This window comes from Protopterus annectens, chromosome 13.part0 (genome assembly GCF_019279795.1).
Source record: "Protopterus annectens isolate FY-2018-M chromosome 13.part0, PAN1.0, whole genome shotgun sequence".
Classification (NCBI taxonomy): Eukaryota; Metazoa; Chordata; order Ceratodontiformes; family Protopteridae; genus Protopterus; species Protopterus annectens.
In genome coordinates this window covers 217,695,352-217,721,075 of record NC_056747.1, presented here as the reverse complement: position 1 = coordinate 217,721,075, position 25,724 = coordinate 217,695,352, and positions in this window count along the sequence as shown.

Here is a 25,724-nt window from a genome sequence, read left to right as displayed (position 1 = left end):
GGCATTCAGCTTAAGGCCATGGCTCTGGCACCAATTATCCGTTTCTATGAGGCCTCTCTGAAGGATGTTTGTGTCCGCTGGAGTATCAATTATGGCGCCCAGTTTGCAGTCATCTGCGAACTTTGTCAGCCACAATCCTCCTATGTTTGCCTGTACCTCGGAAAAATAAATGCCGAACAAGAGGGGTCCCAGGACTGAGCCCTGTGGGACACCGCTTGTGACTGGCTTAGAGTCTGACATAGCTCCAGCAACTCTGACCCTGTGGGTTCTGTCTTTGAGCCAGTTTGCAACCCATCTTGTGACATATGGGTTTACATTTAAGCTGGTGAGTTTGTCTATGATGCCCGAGTGGGGTATTGTGTCAAAGGCTTTTGCAAGGTCAAGGTAGGCTGTGTGAACTGCCCTACCCTCATCAATGGCCTTAGTGACTGTTTCAAAAAAGTTGACCAAGTTCAAAAGGCAGGATCTGCCCTTGACAAAGCCAAATTGGGTAGGATCCAATGTCTGCAGGTCCCCAATGTCTTTGTTTATGATTTCCATAATGATCCTCTCCATAGCTTTGCAGACCAGGCTCGTCAAGCTTATGGAGTGGTAATTTCCAGGGTCCGTAGAAGCACCGCCTTTGTGAAGTGGGACCACTGTAGCCGTACGCCACTCTTTGGGTACGTATCCTGTGGTAAGGCTAAGATTAAACAGCAGCCTTATGTGTGCGTTTAGTTCCTCTTGGAGTTCATGTAGCACACAGTCCGGGACACCATCCAGTCCCATTGATGCTGTGTTTTTAGCTTTAGAGAGGGCGGCTCTCACCTGGGCATCCGAGATGTTAGGGAGGCTGCACTCTGCTGGGATAGTTATTTCTCCTTTTTGGGGGGAGGGGGAGGAGAAATTTGCACTGAACCTGTCTGCCAGAATGTTGGCAATGTCAGTGGGTTCAGTGTATTTTGTGTCATTTTGGACTAATTCTGAGCATATCTGGGAGTTTCCACCCAGGTTTCTAACATAGCTAAAGAAGGCCTTGTGATTGTCTTTTGTGTCTTTTGCGATTTTTCTCTCAAAGTTGGCCTTGGATGATTTTATGAGTGATTGTAGTTTTTTGATAGTACTGATCAGAGATGCCTTCCCTTTTAGGGATTTTGCTCTGTCATGTAGTAGCTTCCTCCTCCTGTTGTAAAGTTTGTTTATGGCTGGGGTCCACCAGACCCGGTGCCTGCCTTTGTGGGAATGGGTCTTGGTTTTATTTGGGATTGCATGATCCATGCATTCTTGAAGGTGCCCATAGAAGGCATTTGCAAAGGATTCAGCAGTGTGGGTTGTGGATTCCACTGGCCCAGGGGCCTTGAAAGATACCACTTCAGTCTTAAGAAGTGTGAAGTTTGCTTTTGAGAAGTTCTTCACTGTGGTCTTTTGTGCAGGGGGTGGGGGCGGGATGTGGATTTCCAGTGAGATTAATTTATGGTCTGATCTTACCAAAGAGGGATGCACTTCCGGTGTGGAGCATTTTGTCCCCATGTTTGTGATGATCAGGTCTAGTATATTGTCTCCTCTTGTGGGAATGGTGACTAGTTGTTCCATTGCATTTGAGTTTATGAATTCTAGGAACCTTTGGGCTAGGGTGTTGGGGCTTGAGTAATGTTCCCAGTCTATGTTTGGGTAGTTGAAGTCTCCCAAAATGATGGTATTTGGAGAGACATTCATACTCTCCAGTGTCTTCAGGAAGGCTGTGTGGGGTTCCTGAGTTTGAGAGGGTGGTCTGTAGCATGCTACAAACTGTAAGGCAGTTTTGCCTATGGTTAGTTGCACCTGGATAGTCTCCGATGCTTCGTGCGTTGCCACTAACCTGGAGGTGTGGGTATCTTTGATGAAAATGGATACTCCCCCTCCTTTTGTGGTTCGGTCCAAGTTTTGGGGCCGGAAAGCATGATATGAGGTAAAACCTGATAGTGCTGGGGTGCTCTCAGGAGCCTTGAACCAGGTTTCAGTCACTGCACAGACATCAATGTTCTCCATACTGAGGAGGGCTTTGAGGGCGTGCATCTCGAGGTTTAGACTTCTGGCATTGAGCAGCATTACCCTTAGTTTTTTTCCACTTATGTTTTCTAGGGAGGTAGGTTTGTCATTTGAGCCTTGCCTAAAAAAGGCACTATGGGGGTGGCAAGAGCCTTGGCCAATATCCGGAAGCCCAGGGGTGACAGGTGCAAACCATCCCTTGCGAAGCAGCGTGGCTTGTCAAGCATGTCATCCCAAGCAGACAGACACTGGATCCCCTTAGAATGACACCAGTAATTAAGCCAATTGTTAAAACTGATCATTTTGTCTTTGTACTGTGGCATCATTCTTGGTGAGGGTAAGATGCTGCTCAGGGTCAGGGTCATACCGGCCTGGGCTACATAATCAGAGAGCTCCTCTATGTCTCTTTTCATGTAGTCCAGGGAGGTACGTCTCAGGTCGTTCACACCGGCATGTACAATGACTGAGTCATATTTGTACTTGCTGTGGAGTGACCTGAGTGCTTGTGTTATGTGGCGGATTCTAGCTCCCGACAGGCAGCTTACTGTGACCCTCTCCTTGTTCAGTCTGGTGAGCGGGACGTCAGTGTGCCTGACTATGGAGTCACCTATTACAAGTGTGTCTGGCATGTTGTTTGGCCTTAAGGGCTGTGACTGTTTAGCACACTGACTTTGTGAACTATGTGTCGCATGTGCTATGTCTTGAGGTGGTGGCTGCTTGGGTGTCTGCTTTGGAGGCCTCTGTTGTTTTGGTAGATTTTTAATCAGCGCCTCTGAGTATGTTTTTGTGTGTTTATGTGTTTGGTTTGCAGTTGTGATAGTTCTATGTGAGACTGGGTTTGTGGTGTGCGTGGTTACCTTCTCCTCCTGACTGGTCTTGCCAGTACTGAATTGAGAGAGCTCATCCTCCAGTTTGGCTATATAGTTGCATCTCTCGCATATATTTGTATTTGTTGGGAGGAGGAGAGGGTTGTCTGTGTACATGAGGCAATTGTAACATTGCCTCAAGATTCCCAGATTCACCAGCTGAACAGGAGAGGACGCCAGCAACTGACCCTTCGACATGCTAGAAATAGTGAAAAAGATTGCTGTGTAACTGAGTCAGAAAGGACCTACAGGGAAATGGGTACTCAACAGAATTTAGGTGAATGAAGTACTTTTCGTTTGTTTAAGAGTGCTTTACCTGTATACAAAATGCTTTAGGAGCAAGTGCTGAGCTTTTCAGATAGAGTATATGCTGTTTAGATTGCAAGTAGAACAGTTCTAAGGGAAAAATTGAAGAGCAGACTTGGCGGAGCCAGAAAAAGTTTAACCGGCGCTGCGCTATGCGCAAAGTCGTGCAAACACGGATTTTAAGCAGTGAACTACAAAAGAGCTAGGAATGGTCCCAAACAACCAATTACTAACAGCTTCTTGTGCTGAGGTCACTTCCCCCAAGGATAGGTAGGCTGCTCAAGGCTCCCCACTCCCACTGGTGAGCAAAGAAACTTCCTTTTATCCAAGTAAGGTAATGGACAACACAGGAATTATACCACAGCCCAGAATACAGCAATGCCTGTATACTGGTCTAAACTAGTCGAGAAAGGCGGGAAAACAAGGATTTTTTTTTGTTTTTTTGTTTTTCTTTTTTGCAGAAATACACAGAAAATGCAGTGACAGTGATAAATTAGTTACACAGGCTAGCACACTTTAGTGGGCAGCCTCCACAGTTCAAACAAACAAACAAACAAGCAAACTTTTGACTAAATTCGACTAAATGTAACTTTAAGTGCAGATTTTAAAATAAATGCAGTAAATCAGTAAAAAACAGTTCAGGCTAGTTCAAAGTAAGCAGCAGAAGCTATTTTCAGTGAAAAAAAAAGCAAAGATACTTAAATCCAGAAGGTAGTCGCTTTTTCGAGTTCCTTGCTGCTAGGACCACTCTGTAAACCCACGTGGAGCTTGTCTGAGCAGTATAGCCAGAAAAAATGCCCAGAGGCGGATTTTAAGCAGTGAACTACAAAAGAGCTAGGAATGGTCCCAAACAACCAATTACTAACAGCTTCTTGTGCTGAGGTCACTTCCCCCAAGGATAGGTAGGCTGCTCAAGGCTCCCCACTCCCACTGGTCAGCAAAGAAACTTCCTTTTATCCAAGTAAGGTAATGGACAACACAGGAACTACACCACAGCCCAGAATACAGCAATGCCTGTATACTGGTCTAAACTAGTCGAGAAAGGCGGGAAAACAAGGATTATTTTTTTGTTTTTTTTGTTTTTCTTTTTTGCAGAAATACACAGAAAATGCAGAGACAGTGATAAATTAGTTACACAGGCTAGCACACTTTAGTGGGCAGCCTCCACAGTTCAATTAAACAAACAAACAAGCAAACTTTCGACTAAATGTAACTTTAAGTGCAGATTTTAAAATAAATGCAGTAAATCAGTAAAAAACAGTTCAGGCTAGTTCAAAGTAAGCAGCAGAAGCTATTTTCAGTGAAAAAAAAAGCAAAGATACTTAAATCCAGAAGGTAGTCGCTTTTTCGAGTTCCTTGCTGCTAGGACCACTCTGTAAACCCACGTGGAGCTTTGTACTGGACAAAACATTTCTCAGTTTTTTTCCCCTTACAATGGTGATTCTTTAGTACATGACTGATCACAGAATATCTAAGGTCTGCAGCTATTTCTTTTTAACACATAAGCAAGTACATTGCTAGTCTAAAATCTACCTTTAATGCATGCATATGCATGAGTCAGAGGAACTTGCCTATTACTCCCTCTGACACTGTAGCAGCACTTGTTTGTTCTGGTTCTAGTTTAGTAACTGAAGGCATCACTGAAGTGACATTTCTTTGTAAATCTGTTCACTGTGAAGCTGTTGCCATACCGAAAAGAAATGTTACTGCTTTGTTATAAAAGCAAGTCCGGGATGTAGCCCTGCATTTGACTAAGTTCTTACTGCAGATTCTAACATCAGAACACAGCTAAAATAACATATTGAATATGTCTGTGTTTGCTGTGTAGTTTGCTGCTTGATGTTTATTAATTATTTCTATGTAGTTTTCAGTATCAATTGTATCAGCATTTCAAGTAGTAGCCACTCTGTTGAATTTTAATGCATTGTATATGCCTGTTATTTAGCATGAATTTGACATTGTATGTTTAAGCTTCCTCCTATTTAATTACTGTTTATGTAAGAAATACATATAAAATCTCTGCATCCTCATTTATTGATTTACACTTAGTTTTTTATTCCCAGTCTGACTTACCTCCTGGTTCATTGGGATGTCAGGATTAACTATGAGGCCTTAGTGATGGACACACTGTGTAACTGCAGATATGCAGTTTGTCTGATTTATATTTAAAGAGGTTCCTTATATTTACTTAAGTTTGGTTAGCACTTCAGATCACTTGAAGGATCATGTTAGGAAGATAGGAATGAGTGTTTAGTGCTGGTTCATTTATCCTGGGTAGATGGAAGTAGCTTGACATACTTCACTACTGACCCAAGCAGGTGTGCTGAGGAATTGTGGGATGCAGTCAGGATTATGGATATAGTAGCAACATGCTGCTTGCTGGATACCATGCATGGAGAAGGGTTGGCTTTGGATAAAAGTGGGCCATCATGATAGATACGCTAGTCTGGTCCTTCACACCCAACCCTAACCTCAGATGCACCAATTAGGCTTAGAAAATTAGCATGTTGTAAGCTTTTGCCCTTTATTGGGAATTAAGGAGATTGGCTGTCACCCCACTGGAGGAAAGAATAGGCCAGTTTGGTACAGATAGGGAAGCTGTCAGAAAGCTCATTCAAGGTGCAGTCGCATTCCCTGGTGGCTAGAGAGAGAACTCTGGATACATGGTGGTGGGTAGTCAGGCCTGAACCCTGTACATTGGGTGCAGGTGACAGCCTGAATTCCCTACCCACCACCATTTGTTAAAAATTTGCTGATTTTTGCCTCATATTTGTTGTGTTCAGTTCCTCATAAAATCTGTGGTTTCTGTATTTTTGTTGTCTTACATAGTTGATGGTACAGTGATAGCATTGCTGCCTAACAGCTACAGGTTCTCTGGTTTGATTCTTGGCTGGGGTGTCTTCTGTGTGGAGTCTGCATGTCCTCCATGTGTTTGTGTGGGTTTCCTCTAGGTGGTCTGGTGTCCTCCCATCTTACAAAGACATGTGTCTGGACTGTTTCTCCCTGGGCCTCTGCTGAAAATTGGCTTTTGTTGCAAGTCAGACCTTCCTGGTTAACAAATGTTAAATAAATAAAAATGACAGGTATTTGAATTTCAGACTTCATATTCTTAAGTACATGGTAACACAAAACCTTTTATTGTAGCAATTTTCTAAGTTTATAAAATGGATATTTGAGATTTGTCCCTATTTTTGGGACTGTATTCCCCCATTATTGGTTTTGTTCAGGTTTTTTGTGCTTAGGTTGAGAGCTATAGTGAGAACTGAGTTCACTGAATATGTTTGGGGGCTTCCCTCATTATTGGCTTTGTTCAAGTGTTTTGTGCTAAGAGGTTGACAGCTATGGTGAGAACTGAATTCACTAAATGGTAGCCATTTAAGATTCAGTCTTCCTCTCTTTCACAAAACAGCTGATGTGGCATAGTGGTATGTTGCTCAGACTGTTTTGCACAGGGCCCTGGGTTCAAGATGTGGCAGTGAAATGTATGGTGGTATCACAGCATTTTATTCAAGCAACTTTCCAACATTATACCAGCAATGTTTAAAATGTGTCCCTGGCTTTTGCCCCCCCCCCCCAATAAATGTTGGCTTTTTCCAGATTTCTTGTGCTGCAAAGTTCAGAGATACAGCTGAGTGTTGATTAAATTTTACAAGGAGTTGAGAGCTGCCGGGGAACAAACATTTAGTGCTGCTTATGCTGAGTCTGCTTGCATTGTTAATATCACAACCAGTAGTGTACTTGCTTTTGATGCAGAAGGCTGTGGGTTCTACTCCCACAGTATGGAGATGCATTGCTGATACTGTACTGTGCTGTAAGGGGGTAGATGCTGCAGTCCTTTTGGGTGAAGATACCTAGTAACTATGAGCCTGTTATCCGTTTGCCATCCATTCCCTATTGCAATACTATTAGCTTATCATTTTTAATGTAATATAGGCGATTTATTCCTCAAGAGCAGCAGGCACTTTATTTGTAGTTGAAACAATGAAATATAAAGTTGTTTGCTAGCAGCAACCTCTTCATTAGTTACAGATCTCTTTAATGTGGAATTATTTAGATGACTTTTACTTCTTCATAGATTGTGCATATTTACTGATACTGGTGGACTGTAGAAGTTTGAGTGGACTTTTATGATGGATATGTTATGAATTTGGCAGTTTTGCCATTATTGGTGCATGCATTTCCTTTCATTGTTTACTGGAAAAATGTTCAAAACAAATGTAAAATGACAACTGTACTGTATTGTACAAGGAATATAATTTAATACAACCAGGAAGGTCTATCAAAGAGCACATGTATGTTTTGTGGGCAAGGGGCCTATGATTTGAAAACAGCCCAAAGTTAATCATTATCTGCCACTGGCAAAATGTATTTTCTTTGAATGTGGGTTTCAATGCTGTTTCAATGAATGTGAGTTTCAAGGGCAGAGAAGTTTTAATGCTAAGTCTATTTTCACTGTGAGACTGCATTGCTTTGTTTACCAAATGTCTATTAGTGTTTGTGCTGTAAAATGCAAAATAAAACTTTCAAATAAAATCCAAATCATCGCAGAAGTAAAGCAGTATGCACATTAGTGTTTATGGTAAATGGGGTGAAATAACCAAGGAGTGGGACATTGGAATGGCTGCGGGGAGAGGCTCCATTCGACCATGAATTTGTGAGGGGGGAAGGGCAGCAAACTCAGACAGCCCCGGCTAAACTATACCTCTCAACTATCCATTTTTTTTGCAGAATTAATAGATTTTTGCTTCTTATTTTTGGTTTGTTCCTCATAAAATTTGTGGTTTTCTGGCAAATCATTTAGGAATTAAGTCACTAAATGACAGACATTGAGTTTCAGACTTCATAACCTTCAGAAAAATGCATGCTAGAGCAAGGCCTGTTATTCTATCAACTGTTTTAAGTTTATACAAGAGCAGTTTTTAGAGTGTTTGTATGTTCCCCCGATATATCTGGCCTTGTCCAGATTTCCTGCATTAAGAGGTTTGAGGTACGTGCAAATAAATCGCTCTATAGAATTAGGAATATCCACATCTCTCAACTGTCCTCAATTTTAGTTCAAAATGTTGCTCTCACCCTAATAATCCCTCCACAAAATGGCAATTTTGGAACAAAATGTGGAGGGTTTACAATTATAAATAACTGTAATGATCAGAGTTATAGATTACTTTTCTTTCAGAAATGGATGTAGAGTCTCTTATTTTGTCAGCTGCTCAAGTTAACAGTACTAATATTTAAAAAGTGCCCCTTCTTTGACAGATTTCCAGCTGTATTATGTGGCAATTTTATATTTTTGCATCACGTTTGGTCTGTTTTTCATAAAATTGTGGTTTTCTGGCAAATTAGTGGCAAATCATTAGAGATTCACATTAGAAAATAATGACAGACATTTGAGTTTCAGATTTCATACCCTTCAAAATTCATACTAATGCAAGACCTACTACTATTCTGTTATCTTTCTAAGTTTATAAGAGCGATATTTAAAAATTGTCCTTTGTCCCACTTCTATATATGGCTTTGTCCAGATTTCTTGCTCTGAGGTTGAGAGGTATGAGTGTCAGAGCCATCGCCGTCAGACAGAGACATTTCAAATTGTGACATACTTGTTGCACCCCACTCCCCATTGTAGTGGCTCTGGATGTATCCAAGGAAGGCAAGGAGAAGTTATGCAGTGTAAGTGTGCAGAGTATCCCTCCATTCAAGGTAGACCACAAGTACAACCATGGCTTTTCATCTGTCCTTGATTTTGCAGAATGTTCTGGTTTTCTGTCATATTTTTATACTGTTGATTTATGCTTTTTATTATTCAGAAAATGCATGCTGTCGCAGTGTCCTTTTGCTCTGTGTTTAAGTAGCAATGCTTTAATGACCATCGGGTAAGCTTGTCTGAGATTGTAAGATGCAAGTAACCTTTAATACATATACTGTTAAATAATTACCAACACTGAAAGCATTTTTGTTGCCATGCAGAGAATATTTACATAACTAGATAATGTACAAGCCTTAGGTATTGAAATGCATATGACAGTATTTGTAATAAAGAAGAGGATTACAGTATTTTCAGAAGCTCATTACATTTGTTGGAGATTTGCAGTCATCTTTGCAGGCTTTACCCGTAAACTAAACAGAATGCCAATCTATCATGTGTGGTCCATAACCTATGCAGTAATCCGTTAAGCAAGTTATCTTGAGCTTGTTTCTTGTTTGCTGTTCAGTTTTTATTTTGATCATGTTTTCCCCATGAAAACAAGTAGATAGCTGTCAGGCAGCAGGTCTTTTTTGGATAAGAAACAGTTTTACAAGTGGGGGTGTCACAGAGATTGCTACTTTCAGCATGTTACTTGGTACGTTTATAAAGCTGAATTTAAATTATAATTAGAACTGCAGTGCAAGGGGAAGCTTGTTTTTTTATACTTGATTTTGACTGGAATTCCAATAATTTATTTAAAAAGTAATTTATTTTTTCATGCCTCACAACCTTTTTGTTTCTATCTAGATAATAATTAAGCTGTCATGTAGCCAATGCATTGAAATATTTTTTTCTTCTACACTTTATTTTGTCTTGATTGGACTCTTGTAATGATGGTTTGGCACCCAGGGCAGTGCATTTAAAGTACTAGTTGTTGTGGTTTTGAGCATAGCTCTGCCCCTTTCTAGTTGACCACACCCCTTCCCATTGGCCCCACTCATTCAGCTGTCTCCTGCAGCCCCTCTTTAATTTGAAGTCACCAGCCACCACTGGATCTGGCCAAGGCCTTTTATACCATTCCCCACTCAAGAATCATAGAAAAACTTACTAAGCTAGGCATCAACCTCTATATCACTAGTTGGGTTGCAAACTGGCTCACAGGTAGAACCCACAGTGTGAAAGTAGCTGATTCCAAGTCAGACTGCCGACCAGTCATGAGTGGAGTCCCACAGGGGTCGGTCCTGGGTCCTGTCCTGTTTGGTATCTACTTCTCTGAAGTCCAGGCCAACATGAAGGGACTCTAGCTGACAAAGTTCACAGATGATTGCAAGTTGGGAGCTATTATTAACTTCCCAAGTGATACTGACATCCTACAGAAAGGCCTCAATGAGACCAATGACTGGTGTCAAGAGCCATGGCCTTAAGCTCAATGCCAAAAAATGTGTCTTCATCCCCTTTGAGAAAAACCCGGTTCCCTTGAATTACCACATTGGTGGTAGTTCACTGAACGCAGAAAGCGTTATTAGATATCTGGGAACACAGGTTGACAGCAACCTCTCTTTTGACCTCCACGTTGCCACTGGTCAGAAAGTCCTTCTATGTGGCACATCTCACGCGTTTATATCACGTTATCGAAAGATGAATATAGCGAATGCTATTTCATCGAACCTAAAATATCTAAACCACATAATATCAAACATTCAGAACAGTGAATTTTTTCCTTGGGGAAAATATTTGCTATTCCAAAACACATTCACACAACACAAGTACACCTAAAAAACATCAATACACACACATACACTTATAATCCTACAACTAACCCTACACTCAACTATACATACACTACTATTTATCCACTTACCTTAACCCAAACCCTAACCCTAAGGTCCGTCACTATCGCACACTCACCTAACCCACGCCCTAACCCTAACTCACCTAACCCACGCCCTAACCCTAACTCACCTAACCCACGCCCTAACCCTGACTCACCTAACCCACACCCTAGCCCTAACTCACCTAACCCACGCCCTAACCCTAACAACCACACAATTGCACACTTACCTAAACTTCCACTACAGCGTTGAAAATAGTGAAGCCACAGAACCGGCCAAACAAATTCTTTCCCTATGAAAGAATACGATGTTCTGCAGCTTTGCTATTTTCAGTGTTCACTCAAAACAGGTCGATATTAGAACATTCGAAGTTTTAAAACTTAGATGTTCTGATATAGACCCCATCTCACTACTAAGGGTTTTGCATCCAGGAAGAAAGAGGTCATTGTCTTCCTCTACTCTTCCCTCATTAGGCCAATCATAGAGTACAACGCCCCATTTGGCGTGTACCTCACTAGACACCTGCAACAACTGGAGTGGCCACAAAAGTACTTTACAAAGAGGATCCTAGGCCTTAAACACTTGTCCTATATGGACAGACTCAAAAAACTACAATTATTCTCTGTCTCATATTGCCTACTTAGAGGTGATCTCTGCTTGACTTAAAAGCCATGTCTGACCCAGCTCTGTTAGAAATTCTACATCTAAAGAAATCCCATTCCCTCCGCACCACACACTCCAGTGACCTCAACCTCATTACCACAATCAACAGAACATGCTGGGAGGGACAAGTTCATAACCCAGAGACTGCCCATGCTATGGAATAGACTTCCCATATATGTCAAGCAGAACACCTCACTGGCCTCTTCAAGAGAAATCTTGATGAGTGGATGGGAAATAGAAAATGCACCCCAGGGATCACTCCAGTGGCTCTACTCGACAGAGGCACTAGGAACTAAGGTTAGGTGGCACGATGCCAGGGTAATCTTATGGGCTAGACTTGTAAAGGCTCCTGGGCCATTAGCCTAGTACACACCTATGAACCTATAATAGTCCATCCAGACTTCAGACATTTCTTAAGGTTCTGTGTGTCTGGATCACGTTATCAATTCTCTGCCTTACTCTTTGTGCTATCCAGTGCAACAAGTATGTTCACAAATGTCTTTGGATCCAGTTGCAGCACATTGCATACTACAGGATATCAACACTTATTATATTTTTCATTTTTGATTATATTTATAGCCTTTCCAAGTGTCAGGCATCTCTCACTTGGGTGAGAGATCTTGTATGTAGGCTAGGACTCCAAGAGAACATTCAAAGGTGTTTCTTGACTCCATCACACAGGATTGTGTTTTTGGTGGTGTCTCCTGTACACTTCAGTATAAACAGCGTTTTTTTCCACAGGAAAAAAATAGTTCTATATTTAGATCTTTTCCAGGGGTTTTCCACTCAGACTTGAGTATTTGCAGGATTCTGAGTCACATGGCATTTGTGTTTCTCATGATAACTTCTGGCAAGACTCTGTATGAGAAAGATACAATGGTATGTAAAGTCTCTTTGGCCTCAGCACCAACACCCGTTATCATTTCAGATTCCAGTTCTGAGATTTTATAGAAGAGAAATCACTTGGTGAAGCTTTTTGAAAATGGGTAAACTGATTACATGTGTTACAGATAGGGCATGTTTGCAAAATAACTTGATTAAATGGAACACTTAGGCACAGAAGAATAATATGCTGATAATGCATCCAAAACTAAACATATGATGTTTGGGAGACATTGGTGAATATTTATTATACAATGGAAACTTGGCAAAGGCAAGAAATGTGCACGCTGATTGGTTAATCCAGCCAGCGTGCACATTGTAAATCCAACATAAATTAAAAAAGTCCAGCAGCTAACATATTAAGCTGCGGCACTTTGACAGAACAGAGAATGGTAGTTTCTGTGGTACTTGCATATTATCGTAACCACATTTCAAACGGGAACAATGAGTGTTTTCCAAGCCATATAGCAGTTTCTCCTGTTCGAAATGTCATTGCGAAAAGTTTACTTAACAAAAAGTATTGCTTTTTTTGTCCATGAGAATGTTTCTCATTGCATACAGCAAGTACTTACGAGTCATATAAACCTTCTACAAACGCTGACCCCAGTGCAGCATAGCATAAGACAGCTGTAATAAAAAGGACAAAAATTAACAGAGTAGCCCCTCTACTAGAAATAAGCTACAAAACAGGACACCCACTGAATATAACAAACAGATGCACTATCTGCAATGACTAGCCCTATCCAATCTGATGCTGATTCTGCCACGTTTACAAAAGAGGAAATACCACAAAGGAAGTAGGCACATTGACAGGGAAGTAAGGCAATGCTCGCGTGATATGCTCTGTTAGTGCAGGACTACGATACCCATATATCAGTATGTGAAACTGTACAGGAGCTCTAATTGTAGTATGAATGAGTTATATCACCATGTCATTGTACTTTCCATGGCTTTGCTTTTCTCGCTATGTGAGGTTGAGCTGTCTAATTATACATTCTATATTGGGAAATCGTCATTACATTAATTCTATCAGTGCTTCCCATTATAAGTGCTATTACATTTATTTTACTGCTTCACGTTGACCCGATACTTAAGGATAGCACCTCTTTACAATAAACAATTTGCTTCAACATAGGAGATCGAGTATCTCCCTCTGTAGAAGCACTTCCGAAGTCCCCGACCAATGACATTTATAGAAAGCTCACCTTGCCTTGCTATCAAGTTTGAAATAAGTGTAAGACATCTGATGGTGGCATGGTTCTAAATTGACCCTGCATTCTAAAATGAAAAAGGTGAAGAAAAAAACACTGCAGAATACTCATTGTACTGCATTACTAAGTTAAGTCTACATCAGGATATTTACAGAATCAGAATTATCTAAAGTTCAAGACAAAACAGAGGGAGTGTGGCTAACTATGTCAAAGTGTGGACTATTTTATCTCACTAAAAGTGGAAGAATACAAAATAAAGCAAACAAAAACCTAAGTAACACAAACATAACACAACACAAAACTAACATAATTGTATAATAGCAGAAAACCATGGGTGGGTGTGGGTAATGCTGGATTTACCCACGGTTGGCTTTGTTTGGTCACTCAGGGTTCACCCTTGTGACCAAACCACGCCAACTGTAGGTAAATCCAGCATTAGCCACACCCAACCTTGGGTTATTGCTATAATACAACACACAGTGATTGAAACTGTTGATTCATTTAAGGACTTGGGTATATGTGTAGATACAGATTTGAGTATTTGTAATTATAACTACCATTGGTTAATGATAGTTAGAGAAATGTAGGTTGCATAAAAAGGTAAGTCTAGGAAATCAGAAATGATGAAATTATGGTTGTTAGTGAAATTAGACACAAGCTTGAGAAGTATGGAATAACAGTATGGACACTATAAGAAAACAAGAATAAGTAAACTGGAAAATATACAAAAAATAAATAAACCAAGGGCTTCCATGGATGTGAAAATTGAAGTTATTATGAAAGACTTTAAAATATATGAACTTGTGCAGTGTTTTGTGCAGACATTTAAGAGGTGAGCTACTACCTCTGAGAATGTTTTGGGTTATCAAAAAGTAGTAAAGAATCCTCAGACAAGCTGTGTAGAAGATTATATGAGAGGTGTACTGCACTAATTTGTTGTCTGAGAGTAGCTAATGCATGGAATAGACTACCACACTACATTAAAACAAGCACTAGTTTAGACATTTTAAGAGCAACCCGTACACTTATTATAAGGATAACTGTTGTAGTATATTGGCAGGCTTAGAAGGGCATTATTTCCAATGCCTGACATATGTATCAACTATCCCTGAATGCAGGTCTTCCACTGTCCCCTACTGCTTCAATGCAGTCTGTTACCACAGATGCCTTAGGCTTTGTTTGGGGACAATTTAAATGGGGATAAAAGTGCAAGGTGTCTGGGACAACAGACAGACACACAAGCAAATGTAAAAGAGATGCTTGCCTTTATCAAGGCACTCAACTCCGTGAATTACCGTTAGTCCCCATAACCACTTCAAATTGTTACAGGCAATACCACAGTGATGTGGTACATAAACAAGCAAGTTGGGATCATGTGTTAACCCCTATGCAAACTATGCATGCTAGTGTGGGATATAGCTTTACAACATTGTTTCTTTCTGCATGCTTCCTCCATTCCATCTGAGCGAAACTGTGTGGCAGATAAGCTGAGCAGGACAAAGACAAACAGACCTTCACAAATAAAAACTAGATCAGAGGGTCTTTCAAGATTTGATCTGTCTGTGGGGAATTCCTCAAGTAGACCTTTTTGCCTCTTCACTGAACAATCAGATGGCAAAATTCTCCTCTAGGACTCCATGCAAAAAGACCTGGAAGACAGATGCCTTTTCTTTTCCTTGGACAGGAGTGTTCCTATATTCTTTTCCACCCTGCCCACTGATATCTAGAGTACTTCAGAAGGAGTTAACCCAAGATCATTTGTGGTGACTCCCTTCTGGCCCAGGCAACATTGGTGCCCCATATATCAAAAATAAGAAACAACCGACCATCATGGCTGAAAATATAAACTTTTAATAAACATTTTCAGCCATGGTGGTCACTTATTTATTTTCGATATATGTAGTTTTGTGAATTTACTGTTTTTTATTTGTGAATACTATTGTTTTTTTTCTTTTTTTAACACTGAATCTCCATTCTTTTGGAATTGGCCAAGAGCAGTTACCGCAAGGTTTTTCACAGTTCGGCCCTTCTCACATAATGGGTGTTTGATGGATCCCGACCTAAAACCACTTCAATGGGCTGCCTGGATGGTAGGCCTTTTAGGCACCTGTTTACTGAGGATGTGCACCAGGTATTAATGGAGGCAAGAAAGCTTGCCACTAGAAAATCATACATTTGCAAATAGAAAAGGTTTTCTAGTTGGTGCAAACAAAATAGCCAGCAATCATTCAGAGACAGTGTTTCTATGGTTTTGCAATATTTGTGTGCGCTACTTTCCTATCACCTGTCTTACTCCTCCATCAAGGTTCAGTTGTCAGCCATTTCCAGCATATCCACCTCTGGAGCCTCCCCTCCTTCATGGAATTCCCATGTCTTAATGGTTTTGAAAGGGGTATTGCATAAGACACCTCCAAGAAAACTGGTGGCTCCTATTTGGAATCCTAATTTTATATTAAAGAAGCTAACACTTGCTCCACTTGAACCAGCTCACCTTACTGGCTTGAGGTTAACATTGAAAACAGTTTTACTGCTTGTTTTGATGTCCAAGAAGAGTATAAGATGAAGGTTGTTATGGTGGGTCAATCTTCTCTAATTTTACACAGAGACAAGGTTTCCCTGAGAAGTAATTCTCCTTTTATGCCTAAAGTGGTATACAAGTTTACTTTAAGCCAAACTATTCATCACCCTCATTCTTCCTTTAACCTCAAAATGAGGGAGAAAGGATACTGGATATCTTGGATGTCTGCAGACAATTCAGGAGCGGGCTTGACAGAAATAAATCTTTCAGAACTTCCAATCAGTTGTTTATTTCTTTTGATGGTAAGAAGGGACAACCAGTGTTAAAGCAGACTGTCTCCAAATAATCGTCTCAGGCCTTTTGTTATTGCCAGCCCAACAAAACCATTGCAGGCAGGGTTAAGGCACATTCTACTAGGACTTTGGCTTCTTTTATGGCTTTTTGGAAAGGGTTGGACTCAAAGTATTTTAGAAGCAGCAACTTGGTCCACTGTACATACTTATACAGAGCAGTACAGGCTAGATTTCTTCTGCATATCTATGTCTGGCTTTGCTAGGACCATTCTCCAGGGACTCCTGTTCCCTTGTCCTTCCACTTTCCTGTTTTTCTAAGCAATGGTAATCTTTCCATATAGCTTAGGCCACTACAACAGTGATCCATGTGAAGAACATAGTGCAGTTATGTAAGAAAACTTACCATAACAGCAGATGTTTGAATGATCACAGCTGTAGTAGCCACTCCCTCTATCCCCCTTGTTTCTGGTGTGTTTTTATGCCAAGATGTTGACATTTATTTTTTTGTTCCTAGCAATGGCTTCTCAAGGCCCAGCCTTCCTCTCTGTTGGCATGAACATTCTGAAGGTTGTGGCACCCATCAATTTGGGTGTGTGGAAGGTGCCCTTAAGTTTTGGAAGCCATCTGGCTATTATATCCTATGCAGGATGTAACCAATATAGCTTAGACTAATGCATTAATGATCGTTTGAGAATCTAGTGCTATGGTAAGTTAGTTGTACAACTGTACTTTTGTAGCTGAAATTTTCAGTAGAGGTTTTAGTGTTTAATCAGTAAGGGTACATATAGCCTTGGTGAAAATTGCTTTAATCATTCCTCCTTAGCATGTCAAAAAGTGGTCAAAACCTTTTAGAGGGGTGCCTTCCTCTTGAGACCACTTTTAAAGAACCTGGCTATAACATGGGATATTAATTTTATTCTAGAAAAACCTGACTCATTCTCCCTTTGAACCAGCAGCAAAGTCTGAACTTATGTATCTGTCCTGAAAGACATTGTTCCACATAGCAATCCTGTAGGAAAGGAGAGTTTCAGGATTACAGGCCCCTTCCTGTTGAGTTCTATACATAGTTTATCACAAGGACAGGGTTACTCTACACAGTAACCTGGCTTTCATGCCAAAGGTAGCTACCATTTCTAACCTCAAATATTCAATAATCCTGCCCGTTTTCTTTACATTTCCCTCCATTAGAGTACTCTGGAATCTACACTGACTTGATGTTCACTGACAACAGAGAGACTTCACTTGCTTAAATCTAGACATTTACAAAATAATTATTTTGCTTGTTTTCAGTAGACTGGATCAGAAGATTTCCAGTGTTAGCTTGTCCAGGTGGTTGTCAGACAGCATTACAACTTATAACATTTCTAGTTATACATGATTGAAGTTAAACCCTGAGCAGAGTCAGAGAAATGTATAGCTGCATCCTAAGCATATTTCATAAATTTATCAGTTGATGACATTTGGATGGCTGTGACAAGGGCTTCACTACATACCTTTGCAAGATAAGCTGGATGTTATCTCATGGTCAAGGTCTTCCTTTAAGGCCACCATCTGCCATGCTTTTCTGTCACAATGCCACTCAAAATGTGTAGCAGGGAGGTAGGTTCTTCATTTTAAGAGGACGAATTGGGTCATGTAGGATATGAAGTTACATAGTAACTTTAATGGTAGATTTTCATGATCCATATCTGCCCACTTCAACGTACCTTTCCTCCTTTGAATATAGCGTTCTCTCTGTACTGGCATAATTGACAAACACCCATGTCCTATAGGCGGCTACATAATAAGTGTCTAGTTTCTTATTGTTAGGGCCTTAAGCAGTCAGCTGGCAAGCTTAATTGGGATGAGAGGAAAGCAAGGGGAGGATCAAAGCAGTATCACCTACTGTGAGCAGTCTTTCAGCTGCAGTGCTCAGACATGGCTCTTAAAGATTTATGTTCTTTGTGGTTACTGCTATAGTACTGAGTCTTGGGAGTTTATGCCTGCAAGAAGCCCATAACTGGTCTGAATACCAGAGAATTTTACCAGACCCCAGCCAACGGATCCCCTCCCTAACTGACGTCACTGGTGTAAAGGAGTCATCTGCCAGCGTAAGGTTATTTTATTTCATACCATGTCAGTCTGACACAGCACACATTCAAGCTGAGTCATCAGTCAGGCCTTTGACCAAAGAGTTCAGCTAAGAACCCCATTGGGGAAAATGATTTCTCTATTTGTTGGGTCAGGTAAGGTGAATAACTATCTTTGGAGTGGAAAATAATTATGCACATGTACTTTCTTTCCTGTTTAGGCACAGAGAACAATGTGCATATCTGCCTTTTAAGTGCTTTCTTTAAGGATAAGACCATTGATTGTAGAAATGATTCACTTAAGGGGTATCTTAGGAAGAGCAGTCATAGGCCTAAGCACACTATGGGGTCCCCTGGCCCCAACCCGACCTCACAAGAAAACATAAAAGGAAGCATTTGAGGGAGAAGGTAGACAATGCCCATGAGGTATCAGACTCCCCACTATGGCTTTAGGTCATCAGCAGAGGCAATTTGCCTTCACAGCCCCCTATCCTGATGACTAGTGGGCCCAAGTCCTTTGGTGCAATCCCACTGGTGGCTGCCATGTCATCAGCCCCTTCCATATCCTAATGAGCCGAAACCAGGTTGGGTCAGGAGCTGCTCAGCAGACCCCTGCTTTCAAAGCAGATGTCCTGGTTACCAAGGGAGTGTGTGCAATCCCTCTTGTTATAAAAAGGGAAGAAATATCTGGGAGGACAGGACTGAGGTCACATCTGCCTGCCTGAGCTCTGATGCCTTGTCATCCATTAGATCCATGACCATATTCCACCCAAACTGAAGTTGCTGCAGCCAACACTGCCTGTGTTGTCTTCCTTATCCCAGGTTGCTGTACAGGACCTTGTCAGACTGGTGCAAGACTTAAGAGATTTCATGAAATAAAGGTGTCCTTCCCTGGAAAAGGAGCATGTGTTTACAACGTCCTCTAGGAACAGGGACTTCACCCAGAGTGGAATTTGGAAACTTTTGAGTCTGACAAGGTGGAATTGACTTGTGTAGAGCACTTCTCTCTCCCATCAGTACTTTGACTCAGATTCTGAAGGCACTTTGTCCTCAGTTTTACCTCCTGAGGGCTTTTAGTTTGGCGACATTGTTGACAGAATGCAGTTCTTCATCTGTGTATCTTAAAAGTTCTGTCTGGCTCAGACCATGTTACAGACAGTTTCTGACACTACCTGAACCTAAATCCCTGGTGATTCTTCCAGTGCAGGTAGTCTTGTGTGATGTGTTCACTGCAGACTTATTTTCTTCCCTTTGTTCTTACTAAGCTAGACCATGTGTATAGGGTTCTCAATTCCCATCAGCACCTTTATAAGAATCTAGTGGCAGACACAGCTGTAGTATCTCTACAGCCACCCAGGAATCCTCAGGGACAGGTTCAAGTTAAGGCAGAGGGGATCGAAGATAAGAGCCTGAAGCAGGACATCCAGGACTTGTGCAGTGTTGTACTCCAGGTGTTTGGACATTCACCCAAACATGTCTGTGTTTTAGATGCATTCTGTTAGGTAGCTGTCACTGGGTCTTATACTGTCAGAAATGCCTGGCTGAGGACACAACCTTAAAGCAGGCATCTTTAATACACACCCCTAGACAAGAAGTTTTTCTTTGGACCCCAGCAGAAAAGTATTTCAGAGATTGGATGCAAAGGAAAAGACTATGATGTCCATCAAGGAAGTTCCCCCTCCAATATAGAACATAAACTATCCTAGTAAGTGTTGGCCCTTCCCCAAGCAAGAAGTTTAATCCTGCTATGGGTGAAAAAAAAGCAAGTGCCATTATATGTGGCAATCCAATGCTTGACCAAGACTTAGGGTATCTAAGGACTCAGGAAACAGCACAGAGCAGGTGTGACTACACAAAGCATCTGCATACCCTCCACAAAATTCCATCCCCAACCCCCATCCCCCTTCTCAGGACTTTAGGAAACTGGGGGGGCTGCTTTTCCTCTTTACTTCAGCAGCCTGGGATCAAATGTGCATGCTGATGTTCCAGTGGTAAATCCTGAGTTACCCACTGGAATAAGTGTAGGCTACAGTAGCTATTATAAACAAAAGCTACAGCCACCTTTTTCTCTGTTCCTCTAAGTGGAGAGAGCAATCTGGAACATCAACAACAGGGTGGAAGACAAACATACATCCTCTCTAAACACTGGCAAAAAAAAAAGTCACAAATTGTATACTAACCAGTGGGACATTGAGTCTTTATGTGTCCTTAAGAAAACGGGATGCACGTACAGTCCTTAATCCGAAAAGAACAAAATGATATAAATTTTATCCTACCATGTGCACTGTGCAAGTATCTACATATATAAGTCCAGTGCATATGCAGTATAATAGAAATCAATCCCCAATCGTGGAGGCCAGGATTCTGATAACCGCTCATATTATTATTATTATTATTATTATTATTATACAATTTCTTACCTCTTATTTATTTCTTCTCCTATCTTGCCTTTGTGTAGCAATATTCTCATGTTATATTCATGCATTACTGAGTGCTCTTCATGTTTTTATATTCAAGTTATTAGAGCTTCCAACAATGCTCTATAGTACTACTGACTTTATCGAGTCTATCATCCATTCTGTAATCTTTTTCAGCTGTATTTATGAGAGATGAACGCTCATGCTCATTATTCCCAATTTATTTTTTTCCTTCTGTATATGCTACGTCTTGATTGAATTAAACCTGCTCTGAAAGTAACAGAAAAAAAATACCAGTCGATTCAACCTCCACCACCCTTAGGAAATAGATACACTATACCTACATAGGCAGTTAAGTATACTTTTTTTTTTCTAAATAACAGCATGTATGTCTTCATCACCTGCAAACTAATGTTCAGCTTTATTTAAAAAAAAAAAAAAAAAAAAAACTCTCCATTCTTTTATTCTTATGCCAGGATTTTGAAATGCAAATTTTATACTCAAGATGTCTAAACCCTTGTGTAAAATAAATCCCTTTGTTCTTCACCATTCCCATCGGTATGTATCTTTATTCCAACATTCCTAGCTGCATCCTTTATCTACTACCAATTATGGTGCACTGTCATCCCTCAATATTTACACCTCATCTGTGCAAGTCACCATAACTGGAAACCTACAAATATTTTCAATTTCCCACTTCCATTCCTTAGTCAAAACACTTGTGTACATCCTTAGTATATTACATTTTTCATCATAACTTTCTTCTCCAACCATCAATTATAGGCTTCATTTTTGTATGTTCATACACCATTCTGATGAACCTCTAACAGTTTTTTCCCCAAACCATGTAATTCATTCAATTTGAACATCAGTATCTATTTCAATAGCTCATTTTTTTTAATATCAGCAATCTTTGTAACTATTTTTCTTTTTCCACACCATAAGCTATTTTTCTATAATCTCTTTCAGATGAATCGGAATTCTCAGCTGCAGTATTGTAGCCAAATATCTTAATCAGTGTTAGACAAAGCTAGAGGCCTCCTTTTCCATAATTCTTTCATCATCCTTCCAGGCAAATTTTATAACTGCATAAAAATCTAGTGCTATATTTTTTTATATGCCACATTTCTTGCAACAACTCATACACAAACTCAACTAACTATCTGACATATTTTTATAAAATATATACCTCATTCTTTCTGTCCCTGGGCCAAAATTATCCATTGTCAAAAGTTCCATAATATAACACACAGGTACAGCCATTAATATTTCCTTTCTTGCCTTAACTGTTAACTTCTTAACATACCATCCCCATTGCCTGTAATCTCCCTGCTTTCCACCATGCATCTTCTCCAGAATTCTCTCTACACTTTCCAATATTCTCTCTCTAGTATCATAAATCCATCCTTCTCCTCTCAGACTTTTAACTACTCTCATTTCTGCACATCTTTTGCTAACCAAGCTTTGTATATTACCTTTTTGTATGCATATAATCTCCATTACCATTGGTTCCATACCTCTCTTCCTTACCATTTCTAGATCTTTCTTTCTACTTCTAGAATCATTGTCTTTCCACAACCTAAAACTGAAATCTGATAAATTATTCAGTAACAGATACATCTAAGTTGCCTCAGACAACTCAGATATTATCTTCTCCTTTGAATTAGCATTCATGTTACGCATCGTGTACAGCATAGTCAGCTGTCATAGCACCCCCCCCCACGATGCATATATACATGCACACATATACATTTGTATATCACTCTTTCTCTCTCTCTCTCTCTCTCTATATATATATATATATATATATATATATATATATATACACACACACACACACATACATACATATATATATATATATATATATATATATATATATAGATGTGTGTGTGTGTGTATGTATGTATATGAATGTATGTAGTTATGTATGTATAATATGATTTGAAAAAATCAGTTGAAAGATATGGGAGGCAGTCCAATGAAGCTGAAACTAATGGAAACTGAACTGGAAAGCCAGTATGTCAGAACACTGCCAATGTAGAACGCAATCTGACAGCTGATTTGGCAGCATTCCAAAGAATTTTTCAAACAACCTCTTGTAAACCTCAAAAATAAAAAAAACATGAGCTTCTTGTCAATTCATTTTTTTGGGTATTACCAGAGTGGTATTAATGGTTTGAGCTACTATATTTGAAATTGCTGAGTGGAATGCATTGTACGGCAAAAGAATAATTTACTGTATAATAAAAGTATGTTGGGGTTTAATACTGTGGTACCATATAGCTTAAATAGAGGGCAACTAGAAAGTATTTCTATTATTGGTTGTTTATATTATCCTCTCGCACCCGACTCTCTTGTTTTTTTTTTTGAGGCACCACAGGAATAAACATTTAAGCCTTTTTGGAAATTAGTGTCATCAGTTATTTAGTTACTTATTTTTGGTTTAGAAGTTTATTAACATCTCCTAACCCCTTTGCTGTCCAAGATAATACTGCTTTGTTGAAGAGCCAACTGGCTAAACTAGGAGGACATATATGGGAGTTGTGTCTCCTATACTTCCCTTACTTAAAAATAATTTAAAAGCAAATGTACATAAAGATGGCAAAATACCTGTCAGTTGCGGAGATCTTATAACTGCTGTGACAGCTTTTAAAAAATATTGTACAGCTAGTACAGATGTTGACTCCTATACTGCATGCTACAGTCAACTAGGCATAAGTAGATTGTTAAATTCATCCAAATAAAACACTGCTAAATAAGCAATTGCAGATTATACCTGTATGTATATCGATATCAGTACCTTTTTCTATGTGCTAACATGTGTGTGTCTGTCTCTCTCTCTCTCTCTCTCTCTATATATATATATATATATATATATATATATAGAGAGAGAGAGAGAGAGAGATGCACACAATCTCTCTCTCATATATAGAGGGGCTGGGATGCCTAGCTTGTCAAGGAACATTCTTAATTATGTAGACACACACACAAAGAATCGAGCCACAATATTACTCTGCACGAGTGACTAATGAAAAAAAAAGAATGAAAACCTGCTTCTTCGACTAATGCTTTTATTTTCTTTTCAAAGTGCAATTTCCAGTACTTGTTTTGCACACTGTAGTCAATATAGGAACATTTAGAAGTTTCTAGTACCCTGGCTTCATTCGAAGAACTCAAGCCTTGCTGCCTGATGCTCCATTCTTATTATCTAGCAGTCAATTAAAGTGGTGAAACAAAACTAAGCAAGACCAACACAACACAAGGTGCATTCACATTCCTCATAGTATATTATTTGAATATTTGTGAACCAACAAAAATGTTATTATTACAGCAATTTTATGACTGGTGTGTTCATTTCCAGCTCAGACATAAATTACAATTTCAGTCATATGCAGTAGGCTTCCTGTGCTTCATTATTTGCTACACATTCTTTGCTGAATTATGTTGAAGTAACTGGATCCTGTTGCAGTGGAAACTTGTGCAGTAGAGCATTAGGAGCTAAATATATCATTAATGCCCAGCATTGGTAGAGTTTTTAGCTGAGTCTAGAACTGATAAAACAACAAAAAAACAGTGGTACTCTCACAAAACAAGTTTATGTAAGCACTTTCATTGAAGTAATACATCAAGTTCCTCAGACAACAAGTAATACAAATCACAAGTTTAAATAGTGCAATAATCAATTCATTAATTAAGCTTTAAAGAATCCTTCAACTTAAATACATTAAAACTGTATTAAAAAAAAAATATATATATATATATATATATATATATATATGTGAAAGACATCAAAATATAAACAAGAGCCGACCTTAAATAACCAGTCATATCAAATATCTACTACTATAAAATTCAAATTTAAAAAATATTGAGTAAATATATGATATTAATTACTTAAAAATAAAATTCATCTTTATAAAGCCTTCGATTTAAGAAAGCATTTCAATGAGCAGTGTTCATTTAGACCAGGGTAAGTATAGGCATTAAGTCTTAATTGCCAAAATAGTTCCCTTTCTTCTAATTGCAATTCCCATGGTCCACCCCTTCCATCCTTGGACACCTGTTCAATAACTAAGTAAGAGAACTGATGCATTTCATTCTGAGTTATATGCCTTGCCAGTACATTAGTGTTTATTTGCCTACTAATATTGTACTGGTGCTCATAAATTCTTTCTTTTAAATGTGTCTCAGTTTTGCCAACATAATAACCAGTACAATATTGGCACTGGGCAAGGTAAACCACCCCAGAGCTTTTACAATTGAACTTGCCTTTAATATGGTATGTGACATCCCTAATGGAAAATTTATTAGATACCTCAATAAGATGGCAAAATTTACATCTACAGATTCATACATTCTAGCCCTAGCATCAGTATAATATTTCCTATCCAAGAGGTTTTTGATGTTGCCCCTACGCCTAAACACTATGCCGGGTTTGGTACTGATCCTTTGCCTGAATAAAGGGTCCTCCATAAAACAGTCCAATTTTTAGATAGCTCCAGCATCTAATGAAAAGGGTGTATTAAATTTTAATAAATAAGGGCATCACTACCACCTACAATAGGTCTAAACCATCCTCTTTCCCTTTTTGTTATCACTTCATTGATCACAGACATCAAAAATTCCAAGGGGTAAGACCTAGTTAAGAACATGTTCTTCATCACTGAGTCTATCTTTTGTTAACAAAACATCAAGATAAGATATTTTCTCAGAACCAAATTCAAAAGTAAAATCCAAAAAGTGTGTTGAACCCAAAATCTGCTCAACAAATTCAGAGGCTTGATAATCTCCCTTAAAGATGATAAAAATATTATCCAAAAATCTGGTATACCGACACACCAATTCCTTATACATTTAATTCCTGAACAAATATTCTTCCTCCCCTTGAGCCATCACACAATTTGCAAAACTCCCCTTGCAGGGGGGAGCCCATTTCCACCTTGAACTTTGCAGGTAATAATTACCATCAAA